Source organism: Danio rerio, chromosome 8 (genome assembly GCF_049306965.1).
Source record: "Danio rerio strain Tuebingen ecotype United States chromosome 8, GRCz12tu, whole genome shotgun sequence".
NCBI lineage: Eukaryota > Metazoa > Chordata > Actinopteri > Cypriniformes > Danionidae > Danio > Danio rerio.
The window spans coordinates 27,433,052-27,449,658 of record NC_133183.1 but is presented as its reverse complement, the minus strand read 5'-3'; the positions used below and the strand labels follow the sequence as shown (position 1 = coordinate 27,449,658).

General features: G+C 35.5%; 1 protein-coding gene and 1 long non-coding RNA gene across 8 annotated transcripts in view; both read left to right on the top strand.

Moving 5' to 3' along the window:
* Positions 1-16,607, top strand: part of prex1 (phosphatidylinositol-3,4,5-trisphosphate-dependent Rac exchange factor 1) — a 161,155-nt gene that overhangs the window by 33,013 nt on the left and 111,535 nt on the right. The window lies entirely within an intron of this gene.
* Positions 3,149-5,839, top strand: LOC141375632 (uncharacterized). The gene is made up of 2 exons (XR_012384365.1): positions 3,149-4,105; positions 5,252-5,839. It is a non-coding gene; the product is annotated as an uncharacterized lncRNA (long non-coding RNA).

Below are 16,607 nucleotides of genomic sequence, written 5' to 3'. Positions count from 1 at the left end.
TGACGGCTGACGTAAGACATCGGATGTAATGCAATTTTGTAGGTTTAATTCTTGTGGTGAGTGAGAATCTTCTTGTCCAGTCACCAAAGCCACCTTTTAGATGATCACTGATGAAGAAATTACAGAAATTCTGTGTTCGACACAATGACGCAATACTGGCATGATGATTATACACTTTTAGTTGAAAGTGCTGCAGTGACATTGGATCCATTATTCTAGCGGAAAGGAGGAATGACACATCAGGAAATTAGATAATTCGCATATAAGCCTGTGGTAAATGACAAAATAAGCTGCTGCGATTGTTCAGAGCCAAAGAAATCCCATTATACGTCAGTACACTCCAGAGGTAATTAAATTGTATGTGTTTGTTTGAGTACTCAAGCAAGCATCTCTCTGTGTGAAGTGATAATTATTACTGTCTGCTGTTGTCATATAGGCCAGCTCAGGGTCCACTGTGTCCTTTATCCCCTGTTGTGAATGAACCCCTGGCTCTCGTGGCACCTTTCCATGTGCTCAGTCGCTCTTCCATGGAGATGAGCCCAAATGCCTTCCAGATGGCCAATCCAATCTGGACTGAGATCTTATCTGGACTACCACATGTCAGCACCAAGCTTTTGTAGCAGTACTGTCCAACGATCAATCAGTGTTGGATTTTCTTTTTACACTCTTTAATAATAGCTTGGTGTCACATACACTTGGGTTTTCTTGTGAATGGAGCTGTGATGTAAACATCTCGCTCTTACAGGAAGCATGCAGAATCTGAGCAGTTAAAGACTGTCTTAAAGTTATTCAAATAGTTTTTTCTGAGACAAACAGTCTTACTATAGCTATTAGGTTTAGGATTAAGATTTTCCAAATAAAAAGGAAAAAGGAATATTGAACTCTGAGGGCACAAACTCTTAGAATCACCAAGAACATCCCAGCAAAACACTAGCAAGCACTTCATCTACACAGACAATTCTAGCAGCCACCTAAAATCAGACCTCAGAAGCTTTCGAAGGTTTATCAACCTTCTAGAATCAAGACCATTCTGGTAATACTAGCAGCTAACTAGACCTATTATAGCAACAAGGTAACAACCTCCAAGAACATTCTTGCAACCACATAGATCCACCCCTAAAACCATAATAACCACCTAACCATCTAAAACACCATCCACCTAGCACCACAATTATAGCCAACTTAAGTCATCTAGAATTCTTAGTTACATTCTAGATCAGGGGTTCTCAATATCTACATAAAAAGGTACAAATCTGAAAAGTCAAAGGTCTGGAATAATTGATATTGAACTGTCAATTCTCTCCAAGTTTTCTTTTCCGTGTGGCCGACATCTTAATTTATTCAAATGATCATTTTGCTTAGGTGCGTTAAAGAAGGTGCGCGTGCGTGATTAGCCGCTCGATCACATGAAGCCTTGTATGATTACTGTATTTCATGACAACAGTTACACAGGAAAACTTGGAATATTTTGCCTTCGATATTATTTCGGCCCTAATTTTTTCTATATATGTATATACAATAAGGGTGTCACGATCCTCCAAATCCTCGATTCGATAAAATTTTAGATTCTAAAGGCACGATTCGATTCGATTTTTGATTATAAATAATTAATTAATTAATGACCAATTAATTATTTGTAGCCTACCGTTTAAACTACCTGACCTGCATGGTCTTTGTTTTACCCATAAACAAATCATACAGTAAATAAATAAAGGCAAGATACACGCATAATTAACACCTGTCAATCACTATTTCTGCGGCACTTGTGAATAGGCAGTGATCTGTTTTGTTATAATGGCGTCGGTAAAAAAGACGCACAACCAACAGGAACCAGCCAACAGTATCTGAGGTGTTCGCTAAAATGACTAAGTACAAGTGAGTGAAAGATTGAAGCAGTCCTCTGACTGCCTGGACTTGCTCTCTCGAGCGCATGGCTGTGTCTGTGTGGTCACGTGATGTGCATTTTCAGAGGTAGAGAGGAAGGAGGGCTGCTCAGAAATGCTACACGCCACTGTGGATGTCAAATCATTGTCGTTCTAAAATGCCTTTTAAAAACAAAGACAGTGTAAACGGCCTGAGTGTGTACTTTTGCAACGGGGGCGGGTGGAGGATCACGATGCTGGTGTTGTCTATCGGACAAACCGTACGTAATACGTTCATAGCAGAGCTTGCAAAACAGTTCTTTTTGTCGACAACATGAACCTTGTCAACATAACTCACTGGAAATCCAAAATGCTTACACACCGGCGATTTCATTGAAAGAGGAGAGGGTTTAAGTTCTGTCGACGGGTCTTCTGCTTTTACAAGCACTTCAACAAGCCTGTTTTTTCCCGCTTGGCAATCCAAGCTGACGTGACATGGGGGCGTGGCAGCATCGACGATTCTATTTTTTGATTCGATAATCGAAATTGAGCATAAAGTTCGATCGATTTCGATCAAAAATCGAAATCGTGACACTCCTAATATACAAACAACTAATCTGTTGATTTACAAGGTTCATGCATTTATCAATAAAGGAAATCCACCATTTGAATCCTTTAACCATGTCTTGCAATATGAAATAGAGTCAGGTCTGGATTGAATACCCTTGTGGTCTGGATTCGGACCGGAGTCCGGACTTTGAGAAGCCCTGATCTAGATCAACTAAACATACAGAAAACCTTAACACTATAGTGGTGAAATTGCATAGTCAGTCAACACTCAGAACATCTTTAAAAATAGTTCAGAAAATCATCTTCATGGAGTGTCATCTTGGTTTTTGACATGCTCTTTAGCATATTCTTGCTCAGCATATCAATTATGAGTGTCTCTACTGTTGTCACCCTCATCTCTGTCTGTCTCTCCCCTCTCCTGTGGTGCCGTGGCTCATTTCCACCCCTGTGAGCATCTCAAACAGCCATGAACTTTGAAGCCCCTCATAGCGGAAGTGCGGGACAGGGGGCCGAACTCAAAGAGGACTTTGTTGCAGCGGCCACTGCTTGAAGGGGTGATGGGGAATCAGAGTCACGAAGAAAGAGGGCTGAGCTCGGATCCCCTCTTTCAAACCTCATCCTCCTGCTACTGGGCTCTTTGTCTCCATTAGCTGGGTCGCGGCCACAAAGAGAGGATTTTTCCCCCTCTCTCTCCCCCCTTCCCTCTTGGTTTATTTATTCGATTTCACGCCATGCTGGCCAAAATGGCCCCTTCCTCGCGTCCAAAACTACTTCATACTCTTTAGCAGAGAGGCAGATTCTCACAGAGAGCCATGAAAGGGCTCTTTAGAAGGACCGGGGTGTGTTTTTAGCTGGGCATTCACAGGAAGCGTGAGCATCAGATTCAGTAAGTTTTGCTCTTGCTCACGTTGTGGGAACCAGCTCGGGTTGTAAAGATTCTCCTCGCTTGCACTGTAGAAAGAGGACAAATGTGTGGTTTGGAGAACCTCGGGTGGTTCTTCTGTGACCCTTTAGTGTTCAATGAACACTGAAGTACCAGCAAGTAAACAGCAGTGTTTGTTTAAAGCGGGAAAATCAACTTGCGACAGGATGCTGCTATGCTTAACATGTGCTGAGACATTTAAATGGAGGAAGACCGGGTGATTTAATGTGTGGATGTCCTGGATGGAGGGGACATCCTAAATTTTAACCATATCCTGTCACTTACTACTACCCATTATGTCAAACCGGATGTGATTGTTTCATCATATGTTCAGTTTTTATTGTAGCTACACTCTAAAAAATATTGAGTTATTTATTTAACCCAATGATTGAGTTAAACCTATTTGGTGCTTTGCTGGGCTATTTTTTTTTTTTTTTACCTTTTTTAGGTTATTTATTAATAGCTCAACCAGTTAAGTTAAATATTTGGTGCTTTGGGTCATTTTTAAACTTTATTTGGTTATTTATGTAATAACTTAATCAGTTGGGTTAAAAATTTGTATTAATATGCATGCGTAATGTTGTTTTTGCTTTATAAAGTCTATTTAAGCTCTAACGCAACAATATTGTTGTTATTTTTTTAATCAAATTACCTCTCCGTGTTGTGTTTTTACATTTGTTTCACCATCCAAGACCATCTTTTAGAAGCGTTTGGATGTGGTTAAAATGTATAGTACATTGTGGACCCTTAGGCCCCGTTTACACTTATGTGTTTTAGTTTGAAAACGCATAAGTTTTGCTACGGTTACGCTATCCGTCCACACTACGCCGGAGTTCTCGAGCGCCGAAAACGGAGCGTTTCGAAAACGCTGGAGAGGCCGTTTTCATTCTGAAACGCTGCTGCTCCGTCTCGGTGTGGATGGGGAAAGACGGAGACATCTGAAAATGGAGGCGGGGCTGCAGACATTCGCCTCTCTGATTGGGGCTTTTCCTGAATAGTAAGTAGCCTAACACACAGTTCAGTCCTGAATCTTCTCCATGTAAGTTCAGACTTCGCAAGTGTGATCAAGGCTGCATCTCTTTTTCTCAGTTTGATATGGAAAACATACCGAGGACACGCGTCAATCTTCACAGGGAACAGTGTACTTTATAACTTCATTCACATCACCCTGGCTACGTTGTTTCACTTTCTCAACAATAAAATGTAAACTTGATATAAGGAACTGCCTATTTTCATTTTAATATTAACAACTAAACAGACAGCAGAAATGTTGAGGCGTTGTGCTGCATGAGCGTCATCTTCACTGTGTGGATATTTATAACTAAACGGAGCCGATAACAACTGTCTCCTTTCAATTTCAGTGAAAATACGAAACATACCCTCTCTTTTGCTAAATATCAGTTTTAATAATCGATAATGGCCATTATAAAAGTATAGCATACAATAAGTTTATACATTATAGGAAATAAAGGCAAGCGATCAGTCAATATACAGAATGTAGGCTACGTGGTTACATTAATCATTAACTTTTCTTTGCGCTCAACCAAAACACGTTACCTGAGAACAAGTAATAGATTCCAATGACCAAAGTCAGGGAATATGTCGTTAGATAAAGACAACAAGATGAATGAAATATCCCGTTTAATAAATATAGTGAGATTAGATCCAGCGGGAGATGCTTGATGAGAAGTCCGACCAGCAGAGCTCTCATCTGGGTAGATGGGCTGCAGCGCTTGCCAAAGTGTGTGTGTGGTCACGTGATGTGCGTTTTCAGCGTTTTGGTGTGGACGGAGAGCAGTTCAGAAACGCTGGGTAAAACGCGAGTGTGGACGCGGATCGTTTTCATTCTACAACGCCGTTTTAAAACTAAAACGCATTAGTGTAAACGGGGCCTTAGTGAAGCTTGCTGCAGCTGCTGGACAGCCTCTACAGCACACAGAGCTCCATATTCTGCTGAGGATTTCTGCTTGCACAGTTTGTAACTGTCTGCCTTTTATAACTGTCTGTTTCTTCATTGTTTGTGATTCTTGATTTATTTCAACAAAAGTGTCTGGAACTAAAGTGTAATGGAAATAAAGCATTTTCAGTATTTTTGAAAACTGTATGTTATTTATTTACACAACAATTATAATAAAATTAATTGTAGTACTAGTTATAGTAGCAAAGGTAATACCAGAATGACAAAAATAACATTTAATCAAAATAACCCAATGCATTGGGTTAAAATAACCCACAGTTGGGAAGATGCTATAATAACCTATAGTTGGGTTATATGTTGTGGTATTTTTAACCCAATTATTTTAACAGAGTATGTTTACTTGCAGCCAATTACTATTGTTGAATCAGTCAAATTGCAATGCAGATTGTTAAGGCATCAGCAGATCCAACTCCATTTGAATTAAACTTAGATCAGATTGAATCAGGTGATTTAAACCTAAAATATTCAGAACAACAGCAAATATAACAATATAGCAAAAAATAAAAATCAATAAATACTAATCCATTGCAAATAAAGCCCCAGACCTTTACCTATCTATTTTATTATTGCATGAGACAATAGTTGTATTTTGGTTGGTAGGTGTTGTCAACAATGAATATAAATTTACATGTATATCACAAATTCCTGCAATAACAAACTATTGATATTTAACTGATGACTTACCATAACAGAGAGAGATGTTTCCCACTCATGCTTTAGTAACCAAATCTTAATAATGATAGGTGATGAACTCACTGCATTAAAAAAACGCAAACAGATGCTGATTACAGCACCAGTGTTTGTTCCCTCATAGAAAACAAAATGTTTAGAATTCTAGTAGTAGAGGGGTGCGGCGTGTCTGGCGTCTAGTCTTCAATGTGCTTAGATATAGATATTGATTCTTACAATCTACAATCTAAACTGAAATGTGATTGCAAAGTCTAGTTTCAGAATCTGTAATCCAGTTTGTTACATTAAGATTGATGAAAAACAATGAGTGTAATTAAACATGCCTAGCATTACAGTGCAAACAGTTCATAGTTAAAATGAAAGCAAAAAATGACCACATTTTATTTTTTCTTGAATATCTATGAGAGTGATCTATATGTATATTTTATATTATATTGAAGACAAAAACCTTGGTAATATTAGTAATGCATAATAATTAGACTTATGCAGAAAACATTTAATATTCCTTCTTAACCTAATTTCTTCTGAACTTTTCATCATTTACAATGTTTTTCCATCAAACTGTCCTAGTTTTTCAGAAAACTTGAATTCACTTTATTGTTGTGCATCTAAAACTCCTCATCATTGTTGCTGCTGCTGTAGAATTATTGCTGATTGAAAGTGGCTGTCAGGCAAATTGAGTGTTAGGAAAGCTCTGTGTCTGCAGAAATGTCTGCTGTCTACTGCAATATTGAGGAAAACAATTCTGTTTTCTTATGTATTAGTGTACATATACTACATTTTTATATGTATTCTTACATACAGTGAAGAAAATCTATTTAAAATAATGTTGCTTACAATTGATGAAGACTACAGTATATTTGTGGTTGTTAATGTGAATATGTGTATATAAGAAACATTCTAATTTGATGTGTCAATATACAGTAGTCGTACCCTGAAGGAGATAGAGAGATGCTTATAACTTGTTAGTTACAAATGAACGATAAAAAAGGGAATCCTGCATGAATTCACACTTTATTGCATTATTTGTAAAAGATGCCTTATTATGCCCTATATATCCAAATAACTAACAAATGATTATCTTACCAGATAATAATGGATTTGACCCTGATATGACCTGTAAGTTTTAGGTTAATAACTTGTACACATTGTTCTGTGTCTGTAGTACACCAGTTTTTTGAACATCTCACTTCTGTTTCTAAGTTCGATAAGTTTGAATCACATGTTAAAGTCAAGGCTTAGAAGTTTGCTATAAGGCTTTTGCAGTTCTGCTTTTTCCCCTCATCTGTAGCTTCCATTGTGGTGCAATTTACACTCTCCCAGTCTCCTGTGTTTTTTTTTTGCCTGATTTTGATTTGATATCTGAAGTTTCAATCTTTTAATGTGATCTTTATATTATATTATATTATATTATATTATATTATATTATATTATATTATATTATATTATATTATATTATATTATATTATATTATATTATATTATATTATATCATTATATTATAATATATCATAATATAATATAATATAATATTATATATATATATATATATAAAATATTATATATATAATTATATTATATTATATTATATTATATTATATTAATTATATTATGCTTCTGCGCTGCACAATAAATTGTTTCAGCATTGATATTGCAATGTGCGCATTCACAATAGTCACATCGCAAAATTATGCAATGTCCAGTCTGAATTATAGTTGACCAAGAGCCACGGTATTGTATTTAATCAATGTATTTATTTATTCATTCATTTTCATTTCGGCTTTGTCCCGGAATGAATCGCCAACTTATCCAGCATGTTTTACGCTGCAGATGCCCTTTCAGCTGCAACCCAGTACTGGGAAACACAGTATATATAATTTATGTGATTTATGCAAAAAAAAATAATCTTTTTGTAATTTTTGAATTTTTAAGTGAAAACAAGATTATTTCACTCACCCCACTAGCAGATAGTTTCCTTAAAACAAGCCAAAAAAAAAGAAAACTCTTATTTTTCACTTATTTTTTCAGATGTTGAAAACTAAATAGTATTTTTACTTGGTCTAAAATCTTTTTTTGATATTTGGACTAAAAACAAGACAAAACAAAGTAAGAAAAGCATTTTTTTTTTCCTTTGTAATTATAAATTTCTCTATCCTGAATACTGTTAGTCTCCCCATAAAACTGTCAAATAGTGCTAATCAAACATAGCAGAAAAATGATATCTCAATACCAGATTTTTTCCAATAATGTGCAGATTTTATTTTATTTATTTTTATTTTATTTGGGTATTTTTTTTATTTAAGATTTAGTTTTTTCACTTGCTTTTATAAACATTTATTTTTAGCATTTTTGTTTTAATTTACATACACTGCATTTGCCATAGAACTTTCATTCCATTTCCGTGCTAGACTTTTCGTCGACTTCTTTTAGTCAGTAATTTTGTGGGGCCGTCTCGTTTAAAGAAATTGCTGAGTTTACCCTAGTTTCACAACCGGGTTTAAAAAGAGCAGCTTGCAATAGCCAGACTTGTCCCTTATTTCAATAGAATGCCACTGTGTTTGCCCTGTGTGACAGACTTCATGTGCTTTTACATTTGTGCATGTGGATAAAACAGGATCTCAGTGACACATAAGACAATATTCAAGTTATCAAATAGTATCTGTACTACTTCTACTACTCCTAGTTTCACTGTCTACTATATTTGTTCTCAGTTAACCAAGTCATTTTTTGTGCATTGACATGATTTGATGAAGCTTTTGGTAAGATTGTAATCCAGTAGAAAGCGATTGTCCACTTTTTCTGGCGTCTGAGGTCTGGCACTGCTAGGTCAACCAGAACAGAGCTGGTCTTGACGGCTGCTGGTGGCAGAAGCGATGGCAGCAGGCTCTTGACCCTCAGTCCTGTTGGGAGAGGTTGAAGTCCATGACAGCATATGGCCAGTCTGGTTTGGTCCACCTTACTGTCTGACCGTCTTTGCCTGACCGCTTCACATCAAACACAAGGCTTGTTGCCCACGTCTGACCTTCTGTCACTCTGGCTGGTGGGTTTGATGTCCAGCACCGTGAGATGGCAGTGAACATCAATCACGTGTCCATCCCTTTAGCATTGATAGAGGGATTTAGAACTGCACGATATTGAAAAAATCTAACATTGATATGTTTTGTGATGATATATATTGCGATATGAATTCAATTTCACCAGATTACCTGATTATTTGGAAAAAATTAATAATTGTAAATTAATTTAGATAATTCTGTAGGTCAGACCTTTCAGGCATTTTATAGCTCCTGAACCAAATGCAGCCCTCTAGACTTCTTTGAATGACCTACATGAAGTATTTATTTAATTTAAATTCAACTGCAAATAGGGTCTTGTAATGCGCAGGTCTGATTTTGCACATCAACAAAAGGGGACTTTTACATATAGGGTCTTTTGTGCGCTCAGTTTCGTTATTTCAAGACACGCAGGTTCAGCGCACAAATAGGAAGGGATACACATGCATGTCACGCTAACATTTTCCAGGAGCAGTGAGTTAAAGTCTAAACATTTCAGAGTGCCAGGCAGCTTCACACTTTATACGGAATTACACAGTAATTAAGGTAGACTAAGTGCCTCAGATTAATGATTTAACAAATCAAGATACAGATCCTCTTTCAGTGTTGATCATTACATCACATATCCACCTCACAATCAACCTGACTTCAGTGCACTTGTTCCGCCCAATACAGGCTAGAATTCTGTCATTGAACGTAAGAAAAATGATTGTATGAAGGAACAAATAAATGATAAATTATTGATAAATAATAAATTATTAATAGGGTAAAGAAACCAAACAATCCTGTGGCATTTGTATGAAGTTGATATTGTAATTTTGGTCTTTAAATTAATTAAAAATACTTTTGTGTAAAATGTATCCTTTTTAAAACTTTTTAAAAACTTTTTAAAGTTTTTTAAAGTTTTTATAAATGTTTATTAAATAGTTTTACAGAAATCATAATTTTTTTTTGGAAATTAAGTTTAGCCTGGCCCTCTAAAACCACCCCAGAGTCAAATGTGGCCTCTTAATTAATTGCCCACTCCTGCTGTTGGTGCATCTAAAATGTAATAAACACAGGCATAGATAAATAAAATTTCTAAAAAGTTACAAATCAAACAAAATTTTTTTGTTTTTGTTTTCTGAAGAGACAGTAATTTGAGGTTATGGTTACGGATCCTCGTGACTTTGAAATGCTCCAGTTTCCCTGTATCTGTGATTACACACAGTACTAGGGCTGCTAAAAAATTTCCATTAATTGAACATTTGAACTCTATTACAAATTAATAAATTATTATTTTATTTACTAATTTTGTTTTTGGCCCTCATCGTTCACTGACAGGTTTTGCACAATAAATATGCTCACATATTACAAGTGAGAGATTTCTGAATGAAGGGTGCATTACTTGATTTAAAAATAATTGAAGGAAACACACATTATCCACTATCAATGATTATTTATTAAACATCAACATTGAACAACTGAAATTAGAACACACATTGCCTAAAACCAAAAGTAAAAAAAAGCTTGCACTTTTGGAAACAAAATTAATTATCTGTAACGTTTTAAAAAGTAGAAAATAAGCAGTATCTCTTCTAAATTAAAAAACTCTTGTATGTCCTGTATATAATATTTTAAACACTGCATTTCTTGAATCTTCTGTAAACAAGAAATTTCACGTAAATAATTATATTATTATAATAGAAATTATGCCGCCTCAAGGCATCTCTGCCTCAGCTTTCTATCATCGCCATTGCAGTGCAAACGTCCAATGTGAAGTTATATTTTTAGGAGGTGTGCCGGTATGGGCCCATGTAAAGGCTTCGCCGAACCATACTCGTGCATTCAATGCAGAAGTATAAATCATCTTTAACAGAGTGGTGTCATGTGAGTTTCCGATATGTAAAGTAATTTTAAAAAATGACCTGTAAAAATTTGATTGATTATAGGTTTTGAATGTCAATTTAGATTAATCGCCCAGCCCTACTCACAGTGGTGAGTTTGGTGAACCTTCATGGTCAATCATAGTTATTTCTGTTGAAAACACAATGGCAAATCAGCAGTGTTTAGGCATGTGCTCAACTGTGCTCAAATGTTAGCGGGAAATTGCTGTTTTTAAAATTTCAGTACCGATAGGAATGTAATTCCAGTCTTGTGACAACCCTAATTCAGGTACAGTAATTAAATAATCAAAAGTAAAATAATACTGCAGTCATTGTTGTGTGAATAATTCAATAATTTCTTATACCTGAATGCTTTTAAAATCCTGATACAGTCACAGGCCTCAAAATCACATGCAAATGATAATCAAGACTCAACATTGCAGATCCAGCGACGTGACTATTGTGCATGATCAAATTCACTATGATTTTCTCTGTACAGTGATGTTTTGTGTGTAAGAACGGGAGCTTCACTTCCCTCGCGTCAGGAATAGCTACAAGCACACTATTCCCCAAAGGTTGAAAGTCTTTGAGGCAGAGCCATTACCTCAGCTAGTGTGTCGAATGGATTTGCGATTCTGAGATGCACTTCTGCGTTTACCAGAACTCAGATGCAGGTTTACACCGCCTCGAGTTGTTTCGCTGTATTAGCAGTACATTGGCATGCATGTGGCCTATTTCTATGCGCTGGCCACACAAAGCTTCTTCACACCGCACCGTTTCCTATCTAGAGTCACATCCTTCCTCTTTTTGTTTTTCGTAAAGAGAACTCAACTTTATTTCCTCCTTGCTCACCAGTTTCACCTCAGTTCATCCATTGCTCTGATTTAGGCGTTTATTCTTTAAAAAGATTATTATCATTTTTTTATAACAATATTCTCATTTCCTACTTGCACTCAACATTTATTATCTAGGTGAAAGTGCAAGTCATATGATATTTTGTGAAACATTTTGAATTGTACAGAGTAAAGGCCATGGATTTTGGTTGGTCGGTGTTGTTAACTATATATGTGAAATTACATCTATATCACAAATGCATGCAGCAACAAACAGGGCCAGTGTCCTGCATAGTTTAGCTCCAACTTTCTTCAACACATCTCCCTGAAAGTTTTTATCATAGAAAGAGCTTGATTAGCTGGTTTAGGTGTGTTTATTTGAGGTGGAAACTAAAACATGCAGGACACCAGCTCTCCATGACCGAGTTTGGACACCCCTGAGGTAATAGATATTTTTCTGAGCTAATTAATTAACAAAGAACAATGTCAAGGTGCAAACATTTAGTTTTAAAGCACTGGCTAAAAATGGCTAAAACCTTTTGACCTTATTGGCTGATTTCATTTTCCTCTCTTGTCATCAAGCATTATTTTTTATTTTGAGCTCTAGGTTCACATAACAGCACCTACTGGAGGAGTGGGGATGAAGATAGTAAAGGCCTAATCTGATATGGATTAACAACAAATGCTTGATTCATAAAATTAATTGAATTCATTGCACTTTCCTGTGATATGAATACTGCATATGCTATTATTGCAATAATGATAATTTTTCAATTTATTGTTTAGCCCTGTTTCCCACTCAAGTTGTAGTAGTCAAATCTTAATAAAGATGGGTGATGGACCTGCTGCATTGTAAATATGTTGCCAGTGGCGGTTCTAGTTTAAATGGCACCCTGAGTGAAACCACCCCAAACATACCCCCTCCCCTTCCCCCAAGAAATAAAGACACTATGTGGCTGACTTTAAATGTATTTTAAATATTTAAGTATATATTTTGAAAATATAATTTTAAAATAATTATTCTAAATACATTTAAATATATTTATTTTCAATAAATATAACAATTCATTTATTATTATTTTTATTATTATACTATTATTATTCTAAATAAAGAACAGAAATCCATCCTAAATATAACTGAAAAAAAAGTGTAAAGACACAACTGGTGTAATATTCTCAGACTTTTGCATAAATATATAATTATACAGTTCTATAGAATAAAAATCTAAAAAAATATATTCTCATGAACGAGAACTAATGTTTTGATGTCCTAGTTACTTTGCTGACTTTCATTATCCCTCCTTTCTGCTTCATAATCTTGCTTAGTCAAAGTAACATCATCCTCATATTATATGAACTTCAGTTTTGTCAACTTGCATGTCAGTGCATATCGGTGTGCATGTAAACAACTGGGATCAGGAGCAGCGCGTGTGAGGTGCGCAGGAATGGCAATTTGTTTTTAATAACAAGAATAACAAACTTGCGTGCGCAAAATACATCAAATGTGAATAGCCCCTAACCTCTTTATTCTTGCACAACCACTCTAAATGAATGCACTTGCTCATACCGTGTGTTCGTATTGTCATATGTTTAGAATTCTAGTAGTGGAGTGGTGCAGAGCTTCGGGCATCCGGTCTGCCATGTTCACACATATAGACATTGGTTCTTAAAGTGGTAACTCACAATAAAGTGGGATCTCACTACCACCTGCCATCAGAAACATTGAGTCCCTTACGTTGTTCAAAAAAAGACTCTTAACTCATTTATTTAAGGTGCCTTTTAATACTTAATTGTTTCTAAATTATTGTTGCGTTCACTTTTGTATCATTTCTTATTTTGTATTATTGCTCTTGTTTTATTGTACGTTTTCCTTGAGTTGCCAGAAAGGCACTTTTAAATAAAATGTATTATTGTTATTATTATTATTAGCTCATATAGAGTATTATTTTTGTTCTTTCAGCCCAGTAGAAACTCTTTCATTACTTGGTATTGGGTCGCAACCCGTAGTTCTAAACCCCTGGTGTATAATGTTCAAAACGGGTAAACCATAGGAGGAAAAACAAATACTATGATAATGGAAATCACTAGCTATGTTTGCATCCACCTATTTTCACGCACACTTTGGATATGTGCATAAAAATCAATTAATGGAAATGCCAATATACGTATAAGTTTTGAAAATATGTGCATAACTGAGTAGGATAACTGTTTTGTTTGATAAGAAAAGATGTGCATAAACTACGATAGAAACACTTTTACTGAACAAATTTTAGTACGGGCATTAAAAAGGTCATGTGATTTTGTTATAAGATATCATGTGGTGATAAAAATGTATGTGAACGGACAAACCATCAGGCTGATCACATTGTAAAACATCTACAATGTTGTTTTGGTCATTCTTAAATGCCTTAACCATTTCAGTATTAGTGTTATAATATTATTATTAATGATCTCCAGAATCAAGAGCGTTTGCGCTCCACGTCTCACGCATTCATGTTGGCATTTGTCTTCTAAGGCACAAGCCATTTATTAAACAAAGAAAAGATTAACACAGCTTCTCGATCCTACTGCTGCAAATTCCGTTTTTACTTTTGATAATTGGCGCCAGTTAATCAGGAAGTGACCATTTTGTTTTCTTCGACTCATTTCATGGAAACGCAATATTCCTGTTTTACGCATAAATTTAATTCACACCTGTGATTCAAATCATAGCTACTGATTACTGGTTTCCAATATTTGTCCAAATGCATCTTTTGTTGTGTTCAACAGATGGAGGAAGCGATGACAAATGGTGTCAGAATTTTTATTGTTTTGATGAACTTCCCTTTAATACATTAATCAAATGATACAAAAACAAAATTCTATTTGATAGTCCCTTTTTAGTGCCATTACAGTAAAACCATGGTTATAATTGGTGCTTTGTGAAATGAAAAGTCTTTAAACCTGATCATTACACATTGTTTCAGCAGTTTTCCATATCATTGAAGATTGACAGAGCTGTTTCTGTTTTGGTTTATATCAGTTCTGTCTATATTAGCTCTGTGAACAAATTGAAACAGCACTGTGTAGCAGGCAGCACTGTGTAAGCGCATTCACACTAGCTCAAACAGTGCTGTCTTTGCTTTTGAACTGAGCTGATAAATGGTCTGTGCAGTGCGCAGTTCAAACAAGTAGCCATGTTTCATTCACTTTTGGTGGATTAGCTGATTTATCTCACATCATGCAGCAGAATGTCATCACTTATCAGTTTGACAAAATGGTCAGCACAACATCTAACAAACTAAAGTCACACTGCAAAGGAAAAAAAAGACCATTTACTCGCAGTTCTGAGACTTTTGTGCACAGAAAATATGCATGTCGTGAGAATTTTTGTGATATTTAATACACTGCAAATCTAATGTGTTTTATTTGCAGAATGCAGCACATTGGCATTGCTAATTTTGGCTAATTGAGTTGCAGTGGTGTTTGTTTATCAGAGAGGGACTAAGTGGCGCGTCTGTTTGCATGATAATGAAAGACTCTCGTCTGTGAGAGGAGGTCATTAGAGTGGCCCGTCGACGTTCAGTGTCTGACCTCTCCAAGAGCCAGCAAGTGTGACAGAAATGGCTTTTCAGGACAGAGATGCGCTGGACGAAAGTGAATAGGTTTCACTCATGTCCTCCTCACAGGTTGGTATGTTCTTCCTGTGAAGTTGCTGAGTTTATCTCTAGATCAGCTGGCTCACTTGCATTTGAAAGGTTTAGTCTTGAGATACGCCATGCAAAATGTAAAGGCAAAAGCTTTAATGCTGTCCTGCAGCTATTTCATGCTGTAAGCTTCTCCTATGTGATGCAGACCCTGCAGTGACCAGTAGCTCTCAGATATTCGGCTGTTATAATTGGAAATGTTTTTTTCTTTGTTAATATTAGTAATAGTACTAACTAATAGTAAAATATATTTTATTGCAAATATACTTTATCTATTTATTTAGTATTTTTGACTAATTGTGTTTAATTAATTTGTACTGAAACATTTTCTTATAATTGTAATAATTTTTTCTTCTGATTTTTATTTTATTTATTTAAAAAAATGCAGTACAGTTTGTTTCTGGATAATTCTTTTTAAAAAGACTTTTATTGTGTTTTTTGATTCCAAAACACATTGAATACGGTAATGGTAAAAACAGTTCATTTAAAGACATTTTAATATTTTTTTTTCAATCTTTTTTATTTCTATATATTTTGTTTCCTTTTTTAAGTATTTTTTTGTTGGGTTGCTGGTGGAAAGGGGGATAATGTGAATGGAAGAAAAGCACAATTTAAATTTCAATCAAGTTATCGTAGCAAGAGATCAAGGTCTTATTTCAGTCTAGTCATTATTGAATATATAGAGTGTGTAAAATAAGTATGGATGACATGTCACTATTTTTCTGAGAAAACCAAAAAAAGATGCTGTTGACTTGAAATTTTTCCAAGATCAGTCAGTGACAACTAAAGTAATACATGCATACAAAGAAAACCAAACTATTTAGTTTAGAAATTAAGTTGTGTTAAAATGAAATGACACAGGGGGAAAAAAATGAACACATGAAGAAAGGAAGTATAAAAAGGCATGGAAAGCCCAGACAGCAGCTGATTTCAGTACTAGTTATTCATTATTTTTTGCTGCTTCAGTCCAAATGTATCTATTACTAGGATGATAAAGATGAAACGAGGGTGGATATTTCAGCAAGAAATTGTTCCAAACACAGCCAAGGAAACTCTTAAATAGGTTCAAAAAAGAAATTAAAGCTGCTAAAATGGCCCAGCCAATCACCTGATGTAAATATAAATAAAAAATAAGAACTTAAGATCCCA